The sequence below is a fragment of the Esox lucius genome, chromosome 13 (assembly GCF_011004845.1).
Source record: "Esox lucius isolate fEsoLuc1 chromosome 13, fEsoLuc1.pri, whole genome shotgun sequence".
Classification (NCBI taxonomy): Eukaryota; Metazoa; Chordata; class Actinopteri; order Esociformes; family Esocidae; genus Esox; species Esox lucius.
Genome location: NC_047581.1, coordinates 7,331,613 through 7,344,566, shown reverse-complemented (window position 1 = coordinate 7,344,566; position 12,954 = coordinate 7,331,613). Strand labels below are relative to the sequence as shown.

General features: G+C 45.9%; 1 pseudogene; it reads left to right on the top strand.

The window, feature by feature from the left end:
* Positions 1–541: 541 nt before the first annotated feature.
* Positions 542–2,112, top strand: LOC105008801 (annotated as a pseudogene).
* The last annotated feature ends 10,842 nt before the right edge of the window (positions 2,113–12,954 follow it).

The window sequence follows — 12,954 nt, the reverse complement described above, 5'->3', positions numbered from 1 at the left end:
TTCTGGGTTCTGAGGGGTTCAGTTCAGGAAAACACAGCTGGGAGGTGAAGATCCTCCTGTCTCCAGTATAGATTTGAATTACCGCGGTTCTCCTCTCATAATAACTCTCTTCTGTGTACCCGGTCTGAGCTCAGCAATACCTCATGGCTCTGATACCAAAGGACAAGATATGAAATTTGAAAAGTTACACATTTGACTGACCTTCTATTATATGGTGAAAGAGTCCAAAATCCAAATGATTGGATTTCATCATGAACAAATCGAATACAACCCAAAAACAACAGCACCACCTACAGTTCAAACTCAGGTGCTGTTGACAAATGAAAGAAGTTAAGACACAGAAAGTAAATGTTTGAATTTGCTGAACAGACCTCATAAGGGTGTAAACATTACTGAGACATCTTAGGATCAACTGGAATAATAATAGCTTTTATTATACTTATTTTTGTCATTTACAGAGATATTTGTATTGAGACTTTCTTCACACAGTTTTTTATGTTTTTTAAAGGACTCAAGGATACTACCTGCATTGTTACAGGAAATGGCAGAGAGAGCACTCCTTAATAATTTCCTCCCCTGTTATATTTGTTCAGAGACTTTCAGAGAGCCTGTTTCTCTTGTCTGTCACCACAGCTTCTGTTCCAGCTGTCTGGACAATTTCTGGAGTCAAGCCAAAAACAAGAACTGTCCGGTTTGTAAAAGGAGATCTTCTAAGAATGATCCAGGAATTAACTTTTCTTTGAAGGCTCTAGCTGACTCATATGTAGGCAGAGAGAAAGAAGAAGAATCAGAGGAAAAGACAGAAGAAAGTAAAAGGACTGTATTTCCAAATGACAACAGAGAGTTGGTATGTACAAAACATAAAGAGGAACCTAAATGGTTCTGTGAGGTGGAGCAGGGAGCTGTATGTCATGTCTGTGAGTTTCCTGCACATCAGAGACACAAAGTGATTCCCATTCAACAGGCAGTGAAAGATCTGAAAGAAAAGTTGGCTTCAGATTTAGAGTCACTAAACAACAAACAAGAAAAATGTAAAAACATTCAAAAGAAGTACAATGAAATAGTACAATTCTCCAAGAAACAGCTGGTATTCACAGAGGAAAAGATCAGAAGAGAATTTGAGAAGCTTCACCAATTCCTGAAAGAAAGAGGAGGCTAGACTGGCTGCACTGAGGGAGGAAGAGAAGAAGGAGGAGATGATCACCAGAGAGATTAAGAACATTCAGGACCAGATCAGTTCTCTCACTGAAAGTATCACAGCTGTGAAACAGGAACTCTTGAAAGACGAAGTGCCTTTTCTCCAGAGCTACAAAGCGACCCCAGACAAGCCTTAAAGCCCAGTACAAACTACCAGATCCACAGCTGGTCTCAGGAGCACTGATAGACGTGGCCAAACACCTGGGCAACCTGCAGTTCAGAGTCTGGGAGAAGATGCAGGGGATCATTAAATACACTCCTGTGATTCTGGACCCCAACACTGCTAACCCCTGGCTCTCTCTGTCTGATGATCTGACCAGTGTGAAATATTTAGACCAAGGGCAGCAACTTCCTGACAACCCAGGGAGGAACACAAAGTATGCCATAGTTCTATGTTCTGAGGGGTTCAGTTCAGGAAAACACAGCTGGGAGGTGAAGGTGGGGGACCATCCTGATTGGAATATAGGTGTGGTCAAAGAGTCAGTCAACAGGAAGGAAGAGTTATTTATAACCCCACAGTAAGGGGTCTGGGCTATAGTGCATAGGAGTGGTAAGTTTACCAATGGATTGTGTCAGACTATCACTCTGAAGAAGAGACCCCAGAGGATCAGAGTTCATCTGGACTATGACAGAGGGGAGGTGTCCTTCTACGACCCTGAAGACATGACACACATCTACACTCATAAAGATTCATTTACTGAGAAACTGTTGCCATACTTTAGTATTGGAGTAGCTGGTGATGCCATCCACCATGATATACAGATCTACCATTCAGAAGTATCTTTGTCAGTGAGGTGATTTTATTGAGGTGTGTGTGCGTGCATATGTGTAAGGGTGGTATATCAATCTATCCCTAATCCTTTATCTCTCATCGCATTCTCTTATCACAAAAAGTTGTGATGCTGAATAAAATGAAAATATAAACTGAATGCAATGATGTGCAAATGATTTAATCCCTATAATTATTAGAAAATAGTACAAAGATCAAATGTTGAAACTGTATTGATGAAGTATTATTGTTTCTTGAAAAATAAAATACCCAATTTGAATCAGATTCATGCAATACGTTTTAAAAAAGCTGGGACAGGGGAAACAAAAGACTGCAAAAGATGTGTATTGCTAAAAAAAAAAACTGGTGGAACATCTCATAACTAATTAGGTTGGCAACATTGGCGACATTTCAGTAACATGACGGGGTATAAAAATCCCAGAGAGGATGAGTCTTACAGAAGTAAAGATAGGGAGGGGTATGTGCAAATAGTGCAACAATTTAAGAATTGTTTCTCAATGTAAAATTGCAAAGGGTGGTGCGGCAGTACATAATGGGCTGGTGTCGTTTGGGGGAGTTAATCGGCATGGGGATATTCTTGTGCCACTAGGTTCCAGCAACGTCTCTGGCAGGGCGGGTCCCACTGACCTGGCCATGCACAAACCAATGTGAGCAAGCGTTTCCTCCAACGTGCTGGCTCACATTGACTTCCTGGTAAAGGGAAGGGGGGTAAAAAAGCAGACTGGCTAATTGGACAGGTTTTGGAGGAGGCCTGTTGTGATCTACGACTCTCCCGACTCCGCAGGGACAGTTTTAGCGGTGGCACAAGGTCATAAAGTGGGATTGGGAGAAAAAAACGATTTGCCAACGGTTTGGTGATCTTATCATATACGCGACATAATTTCATTCAAAGATTCAGAGAATCTGGAGAAATCTCTGTACGCAAGGGACAAGGCCATCATCATCATCTTCTTCCGCTTCATCCGGGGCCGGGTCGCGGGGGCAGCAGTCTAAGCAGAGATGCCCAGACTTCCCTCTCCCCAGACACTTCCTCCAGCTCTTCCGGGGGGACACCGAGGCGTTCCCAGACCAGCCGGGAGACATAGTCCCTCCAGCGTGTCCTAGGTCTTCCCCGGGGTCTCCTCCCGGTGGGACAGGCCCGGAACACCTTCCGAAACAGATGCCCAAGCCACCTCAGCTGACCCCTATCGATGTGGAGGAGCAGCGGCTCTACTCTGAGCTCCTTCCGAGTGACCGAGCTTCTCACCCTATCTCTAAGGGATCGCCCAGCCACCCTGCGGAGAAAATTCATTTCGGCCGCCTGTATCCAGGATCTTGTCCTTTCGGTCATGACCCAAAGCTCATGACCATAGGTGAGAGTAGGAACGTAGATTGACCGGTAAATTGAGAGCTTCGCCTTGCGGCTCAGCTCTTTCTTCACCACGACAGACCGATACATCGACCGCATTACTGCAGAAGCTGCACCGATCCGTCTGTCAATCTCCCGTTCCATCCTTCCCTCACTCGTGAACAAGACCCCTAGAGGTGGGCACCAACCTGAGGTGGGCAAGCCACCCTTTTCCGACTGAGGACCATGGCCTCGGATTTGGAGGTACTGATTCTCATCCCCACCGCTTCACACTCGGCTGCAAACCGTCCCAGTGCATGCTGAAGGTCCTGGTTTGAAGGGGCCAACACGACAACATCATCCGCAAAGAGCAGAGACGAAATCGTGTGGTCCCCAAACCTGACACCCTCCGGCCCCTGGCTGCGCCTAGAACTTCTGTCCATAAAAATTATGAACAGAACCGGCGACAAAGGGCAGCCCTGCCGGAGTCCAACATGCACTGGGAACAAGTCTGACTTACTGCCGGCAATGCAGACCAAGCTCCTGCTTCGGTCGTACAGGGACCTGACAGCCCTTAGCAAAGGACCCAGGACCCCATATTCCCAAAGCACTCTCCACAGGATGCCGGGAGGGACACAGTCGAATGCCTTCTCCAAATCCACATAACACATGTGGATTGGTTGAGCAAACTCCAATGAACCCTCCAAGACCCCGTAGAGGGTATAGAGCTGGTCCAGTGTTCCACGGCCCGGACGAAAACCACACTGTTCCTCCTGAATCCAAGGTTCTACTATCGGCCGTATTCTCTTCTCCAGAACCCTGGCATAGACTTTCCTGGGGAGGCTGAGAAGTGTGATCCCCCTATAGTTGGAACACACCCTCCGGTCCCCCTTCTTAAAAAGAGGGACCACCACCCCGGTCTGCCATCCCAGAGGCAGTGTCCCCGACCGCCACGCAATGTTGCACAGGCGTGTCAACCAAGACAGCCCCACAACATCCAGAGACTTGAGGTACGACCTACGGGTCGGGGATAGGTCTCTCACTGTTGTTTGTGCCTACGGGCCGAACGGCAGTGCAGAGTACCCGACCTTCTTGGAGTCTCTGGGAGGGGTGCTGGAAAGTGCTCCGACTGGGGACTCTATTGTTCTACTGGGGGACTTCAACGCCCACGTGGGCAACGACAGTGACACCTGGAGGGGCGTGATTGGGAGGAACGGCCCCCCTGATCTGAACCCGAGTGGTGTTCAGTTATTGGACTTCTGTGCTAGTCACAGTTTGTCCATAACGAACACCATGTTCAAGCATAAGGGTGTCCATCAGTACATGTGGCACCAGGACACCCTAGGCCGCAGGTCGATGATCGACTTTGTTGTCGTCTCATCTGACCTGCGGCCGTATGTCTTGGACACTCGGGTGAAGAGAGGGGCGGAGCTGTCAACTGATCACCACCTGGTGGTGAGTTGGATCCGATGGCGGGGGAGGAAGCTGGACAGACTCGGCAGGCCCAAGCGTACTGTAAGGGTCTGCTGGGAACGTCTGGCCGAGTCTCCTGTCAGAGAGATCTTTAACTCCCACCTCCGGCAGAGCTTCGACTGGATCCCGAGGGAGGTTGGAGATACTGAGTCCGAGAGGACCATGTTCTCCACCACCATTGTCGAAGCGGCCGCTCGGAGCTGTGGCCGTAAGGTCTCCGGTGCTTGTCGAGGCAGCAATCCCCTAACCCGGTGGTGGACACCGGAAGTAAGGGATGCCGTCAAGCTGAAGAAGGAGTCCTATCAGGCCTGGTTGGCTTGTGGGACTCCTGAGGCGGCTGACGGTTACCGACAGGCCAAGCGGACTGCAGCCCGGGTGGTCGTGGAAAGACCACTTCTTTGGTCTTTCCCCTGATCAGCTACACCTGAGAAGGGAGACATTTGAGTAGAGGGCAGGGGTGAGTCATAGGTATCCACCCGTTTTCATTAACTGTGTGTTGTTTCCCAAGAGATGTGAATCTATCAATACTATTTCTAATGAGTGTCAGTGTGCCATTTACTAATGAGTGTTCTATCACAAGTCTGTTATCTTTCCACCATTGTTACCATAAGTGTGCTCAGATTGCAGAGTTAACAGTTTCTCACCCTGCTATAACCCCGGTGTGTTGCTCTTAGGTGCGGCCTAATAGGGGTTGAGTGTGCTTTCATTGTGAATAAACTTTGGCAGTATGGAAACCTTGTGTGTGTCACTCATTTGACAGACCTGTTTAACTTGTCCCGAGGACATCTCACAGAACAATAAGGGCCGTTGTACAGTGTACACAGGTTTTAAAAAAATGTGGAAAGCAACAAGGAAAAATACATTTTGAAGAATAATCTCAAACAGCAATAGGACAGTCAGCAAATTACTAGGGGTTGTTCTGAACTGGATCCTGGGCTATACTGGGCTATAGTGGTGAGTTTACCAATGGATTGTGTCAGACTGTCACTCTGAACAAGAGACCCCAGAAGATCAGAGGTGTCCTTCTACGACCCTGAAGAAATGACACACCTATACTCATAAAGATTCATTTACAGAAATGTGTCTTATCCTGTATCGGTCAGAAAGAGATGGAGCACAAGCTTTTGGTCCTTTCTCCAATGATTTGGCCCAGGACTTCTACTAGAATAAAATGGGAAACAGAAAACACCACAACATTGGGTAACAATACAACCAAAACGAAAGCTTAGCTCCTATCAGAGCCTTTCTGCACTGTTCTGTAATTTGCCTAACATGCCGGGTGGGGCTACTGTTGGGTCACAGGTAACTCCCTACTCCGGAACTGGCACATAATAGAGACTCTCTCTCCTGTTCACGAGCACCAATAATCTGCATTGTTTTGAGAGTGGGGACTAAGATCACAAGAAGTTTGTACAGAGAGAAATGAGGGGCTGAAGTGTAGGATAATATTATAACAAAGTAATACATCTGTTTTTAGTGGGAGGATATCATATCTGATCGGTTTTGCTTAAAAACCCACCAGAGGCCTATTCTGTTTATACCATGTCCTCATAATTCTACATTATCAGCTCTTAGCATTTAAGAATTATTAGAAACACAGATGTTTAAATATAACCTTGCTTCCAAAAAAATTGGGACTGTGTAAAATGCTTGGGCCTGCCGAGTACTGTTAGGGCCTGCTGGGAACGTCTGGCCGAGTCTCCTGTCAGAGAGATCTTTAACTCCCACCTCCGGCAGAGTTTCGACTGGATCCCGAGGGAGGTTGGAGATATTGAGTCCGAGTGGACCATGTTCTCCACCGCCATTGTCGAAGCAGCCGCTCAGAGCTGTGGCCGTAAGGTTTCCGATGCCTGTCGAGGCGGCAATCCCCGAACCCGGTGGTGGACACCGGAAGTAAGGGATGCCGTCAAGCTGAAGAAGGAGTCCTATCAGGCCTGGTTGGCTTGTGGGACTCCTGAGGCAGCTGACGGGTACCGACAGGCCAAGCGGACTGCAGCCCGGGTGGTTGTGGAGGCAAAAACTCGGGCCTGGGAGGAGTTCGGTGAGGCCATGGAGAAGGACTATCGGCTGGCCTCGAAGAGATTCTGGCAAACTGTCCGGCGCCTCAGGAGAGGGAAACAGTGCCCTACCAACGCTGTTTACAGTAGAGGTGGGCAGCTGTTGACCTCAACTGTGGATGTCGTCGGGCGGTGGAAGGAGTACTTCGAGGATCTCCTCAATCCCGCCGTCACATCTTCCATTGAGGAAGCAGAGGGTGAGGGCTCAGAGGTGGACTCGTCCATCACCCGGGCTGAAGTCACTGAGGTGGTCAAGAAACTCCTAGATGGCAAGGCACCGGGGGTAGATGAGATCCGCCCTGAGTACCTCAAAGGACAAGGCCGAAAACCAATATTAGATGTCCATGATCATCAGGCCCTCAGACATTACTGCATTCAAAACAGACATGATTCTGTAATGGAAATCACTACATGGGTTTAGGAACACTTCCAAAAACCGTTGTCTGTGAACACAGTATGTCGCTGCATCCACAAATGCAAGTTAAAGTTGAAAACACATATAAACAAGATCCAGAACCGCCGCTGCCTTCTCTGGGCCCTAACTCATTTAAGATGGACTGAGGGGAAGTGGAAAACTGTCTTGTGGTCACTGCATCCTCCAGACTGAAGAACATAGGTGACACTGCATCCTCCAGTCTGAAGAGCATCGGTGACACTGCATCCTCCGGACTGAATAGCATTGGTGTCACTGCATCCTCCAGACTGAAGATCATAGGTGACACTGCATCCTCCGGACTGAAGATCATCGGTGACACTGCATCCACCGGACTGAAGAGAATCGGTGACACTGCATCCTCCGGACTGAAGAGCATCGGTGACACTGCATCCACCGGACTGAAGATTATCGGTGACACTGCATCCTCCGGACTGAAGAGCATCGGTGACACTGCATCCACCGGACTGAAGATTATTGGTGACACTGCATCCTCCGGACTGAAGAGCATCGGTGACACTGCATCCTCCGGACTGAAGAGCATCGTCCATTTAAAAGCCAGTATCTGTGATGGTATGGTGGTACATTGGGCACATGGCATGGGTGACTAGCACATCTTTGAAGGCACCATTAATGTTAATATTATACACTGTGTGCACATTTTTTGGAGAGTATTCTGATTGTATCATTATTTCTATACACATTTTCCAACTCCAAACATATAAACTTGAATGCTCATTGAATTTAGTCATTTTCAGGTGATACATATTTGTGTAATGAGGGAGGGTGTGGTGAAAGTTAATTACACCTTATATCAAGGTGTGCAGAATTATTAGGCAGCTTCATGACCTCAAGTAAAACAGGCCAAAAAGTTATTTAACTGACACTATCAAGCAAGCAAATTTATTTACACTCATCTAAAGGATTATTAGGAACACCATACTAATACTGTGTTTGACCCTCTTTCGCCTTCAGAACTGCCTTAATTCTACGTGGCATTGATTCAACAAGGTGCTGAAAGCATTCTTTAGAAATGTTGGCCCATATTGATAGGATAGCATCCTATCAATGCCCACATCCACCGCACAAAGCCATCTGAATGTCTCAACAGAAATCGACACTCATCAGACCAGGCAACATTCTTCCAGTCTTTCATCTGTCCAATTTTGGTGAGCTCGTGCAAATTGTAGCCTCTTTTCTCTATTTGTAGTGGAGATGAGTGGTACCTGGTGGGGTCTTCTGCTGTTGTAGCCCATCCGCCTCAAGGTTGTGCGTGTTGTGGCTTCACAAATGCTTTGTTGCATACCTCAGTTGTAACAAGTGGTTATTTCAGTCAAAGTTGCTCTTCTATCAGCTTGAATCAGTCGGCCCATTCTCCTCTGACCTCTAGCATCAACAAGGCATTTTCGCCCACAGGACTGCCGCATACTGGATGTTTTTCCCTTTTCACACCATTCTTTGTAAACCCTAGAAATGGTTGTGTGTGAAAATCCCAGTAACTGAGTAGATTGTGAAATACTCAGACCGGCCCGTCTGGCACCAACAACCATGCCATGCTCAAAATTGCTTAAATCACCTTTCTTTCCAATTCTGACATTCAGTTTGGAGTTCAGGAGATTGTCTTGACCAGGACCACACCCCTAAATGCATTGAAGCAACTGCCATGTGATTGGTTGATTAGATAATTGCATTAATGAGAAATTGAACAGGTGTTCCTAATAATCCTTTAGGTGAGTGTATATAGCACAATTTATACATTGAAGCAAATATATGAAAGTACAGTAACATAAAAACAAATACTGAAATGAAAACATCAAAACAAATGAAAACATCATAATAAAAAAATACAATAAGAAAACATAAAGATTAAAAATGGGATAAAAACATAGGAAGCTATAAGGCTAAACAGTGGGGTTAGGTTTAAGTGCTCAGTCATAGGCACATGAAAAGAGAAATGTTTTTAACCTGGAATTAAAAATGTATACGTTTGGGGCACGTCTAAGATCTTCTGGTAGTTTATTCCAGTTGTGTACAGCATAAGTGCTAAACATAGTTTCTCCATGTTTAGTTTGGACTCTGGGCTCTACTAGCTGACCTGTGTTCATGGATCTAAGAGCCCTGCTCGGTTTATATTCTTCAAACACATCAGAAATGTATTCGGGTCCTAAACCATTCAGAGATTTATAAATTAAAAGCATCACTTTGTAGTCAGTGTCACTTTGTATCAGAACACCAAGATTAGGCACTTGATCCCTTGTTTTAAGGTGCCTGTGAATCCAGCTCTTTATTAATACTTGTTGGCAAACACAATAATATTTTATCTTGGTTTAATTGTAGACAATTTCGGTTCAACCTGGCATTTATGTGCTCTATACAGTGACACAGAGAGTATATTGAGCTGTTGTCACAAGGTTTGAGAGCTATATATATTTGAGTATCATCGGCAGAGCTGTGGTAGTTAATGTTGTTGTTTTGTAGAATTTGGCCCAGAGGTAGCATATAGAGATTGAAAAGAAGCAGTCCAAGAACTGATCCATGTGGAACTCCGCATGTCATAGCCACCCTTGATTACCAATGGTGACAAAGTAACTCCAGCCATCTAGATAAGATCTGAAACAATCAAGGACTGTCCCGGAGAGTCCTACCCAATTTTCCAGCCTATCTATAAGTGTTCTATGATCTACTGTGTCAAATGCTGCACTGAGATTAACCAGAACTGTTTTTTTAGAAAAAACTGTATTCAGCCGCATATCATTTAAAACTTTAATCAGGGCCGTTTCAGAACTGTAGTGAGGTCGGAATCCTGACTGAATTTTGTCTAAGAGACCGCTTGAGGTCACAAAATTGCTGAGTTGATTGAAAGTCAAAAGTTGTAAAATGCCTTTCAGACGGATGCAACACTCTTAAAATTGCTGAACTATTGATGCGTCCCAGTTGACTACTCACAATCAAATGTTTTGTTGCGAATAGCCAACCTCAGTGCAAAAAATGCATGGAGAGGAAAAGACACATTAACTGCAAAAGACGGTCAAGCCACCAGGAACCCATTATCCTCCAATGTCATCATATTCCAGAACTGCAACCTACCTGGAGTGTCCAGAAGTACAAGGTGTCAAGTTCTCAGAGACATGGCCAAGGTCAAGAAGGCTTAACCCTTTGGCGCGTACGATCACACCGGTGTGATCAATCTAGAGTGGTCCCTGAAGCGTACGATCACACTGGTGTGATTAGAACGTCATATTTAGAACGCACCATTAGCACGCCTGGCTTGTAAAACTCCACTATTATTTACTCACATTTAGCTCAAACAGTGTTTATAACTTTATTTCCTGATTGTAATTGTTTCAAGACCATACTATGATATTAACCAGGTAGAAAGCATTCAAATCGGGACAAGAAGTGTTACTTACGTACCAACAGACAGCCAACACTAATACACAAAAACAAATTATATTAGCGACTACTACCGATCAAAACCATTGCAAAAACTTTCTAGAAGTTACATTCCCCGTTGTATGCATTTTATATAGTTTATTCATTTTCACTGCACTGAATAACTGGTCACGATTTGTTAGCTAGCGGGCAGCTGATGTTTGCTAGCGGTTAGCTGACATTTTCTAGCTAGCTACAGTAATAAATCAACCAACTTTTGCAGCTCTTAGAATTCCAGTCAACGAGAGAAGCTTGCAATGCAATGCATGTAGTGTTCCTTACCTAGCAAGGTGACTGTTCAAATGCTGGCGTGAGTTCAAATGCTGGAGAGTACTGAAGTCACGTGCAAAAAAACTCATGCTGGGGGGTCGGTAAGGAATATTTGAAACTCACGCGTGAAAAGGTTAAAGAAGACCACCACGGAATAAGATTCACAAGTTGAAGCGTATAGATTGGGCAAAGAAATACCTGAAGACAGATTTTTCAAAGCTTTTATGGACAGATGAAATGAGAGTAACTCTTGATGGACCAGATTGATGGGCCCGTGGCTGGATCACTAATGGACACAACACCACTTTGAGTCAGGCACCAGCAAGGTGGAGGAGGGATACTGGTATGGGCTGCTATTATTAAGGATGAGGTTGTTGGACCTTTTTGGGTTGAAGGTGGACTGAAACTGAACTCCCAAACCTACTGCCAGTTTTTTTAAGATGGTTTCTTGAAGCAGTGGCACAGGAAGATGACCTCAGCATTCAAGAAGGTCATGATCTTCATGCAGGACAATGCTCCGTCACATGCATCCAAGTACTAAGCCAACTTCCAGAAGCCTTTATTTCTAAAGACTGATGCTAGGCGTTAGGGTTTGGGGGCGGTGCTTTCCCAAGCCCAAGTAGGAAATCTCTGACCTATTGCGTTTGCTAAACAAGCTTGCAGGCCTTTTTAGAAACATGGTACAGCTCCATGAAGCTTGAATTTTTTGCATTGAAGTGGGCTGTTACAGAGAAATTCAGATAATACTTGTTAGGAGCTCCTTGTACAGTATGTACTGATAACCCATTGCTTCTGTAAGTGCTATTTAAATAAGACTAAATTAGGGGCCTCCCAACTGGCTTCAACTGATCTTACTCTAATGTACTGCCCGGGGGTATGTGAAGGCTGTATGTGAAGGCTGGGCCACTAGTGGAGGTGGGGTTGAGCGAAGCTGAGGAGCAGGTGAGAAAAGTTTCATATGTGCAAGGGGAGATTTCTGCTTTTCCAGGATGTTCGCCGGGTGACCTGATCATAGTGCAGAAACAGAATCCAGTCATCAGACGTTCCTGACACACTGGGAGAAGGCTACAGCCTCAAGATTAAGCCACAGGTGGAGGAAGGAGATGCATCAGCAGGTGCTGCCATAGTGTTTCCAGAAAAAGGATCCTGGTTAGCATGACAACCATGGGCACCAAGGGGTGGAGCGCACCTTACAACTTCTACAGTCTCGATTCTATTAGCGGGGCATGTCCAAGGACATGGAGAGATGGTGCCGAGAGTGGAAGCAGTGTATCTTAGCTAAAGCGGTTCAACCAAAAGTCAAACCCTTTATAGAGAGCCTTCAGGCCTCTCATCCACATGAAGTTTTCGCTAGTTTCACTGTGTTAAAGCCAGCTAGTGATGTGAGGGAGAACTTTCTTGTTATAACTGATGTATTTTCAAAGTACACACAAGCGTTTCCAACTAAGGATCAGTGGGCCAGCACTGTGGCAGACCTTTTGGTTAAGCACTGGTTTCATTCGTTTGGGCCCCCTAGTCAGATTCATTCAGACCAGGGGTGAAACTATGAGAGCAATCTGATCAAACAACTCTGTCAGCTGTACGATATACAGAAAAGTCACACCAGCCCCTATCGTCTTCAGGACAACGCGCAGTGTGAGCGCTTCAGCCGGACCCTCCACGACCATGTATAACCATGTGCAGCAGCGACTAACTGCAAAGAGGAACCTCCAGGATCTGTGCTATCAAAGTGAGTGATCCACCACTGCAGGACTGAGAAATGGTTTGTACCAGGAATCATTCAGTCCGAGGACAAGATCCAGGACAAATGGGACCCAACACCTTATCAGGATGTATAATGCCCAGAGGGCAAGGGAGTGGTGTATGGTATTGCCACGTGAGGACAAGAGGGGCTGATCCAGCAGGTGCACCAAAAGGAACTGAAAAGTATCCAAGCAGGTGGTCAACGAGAGGAAGGGGACCAGAATAGTGAATC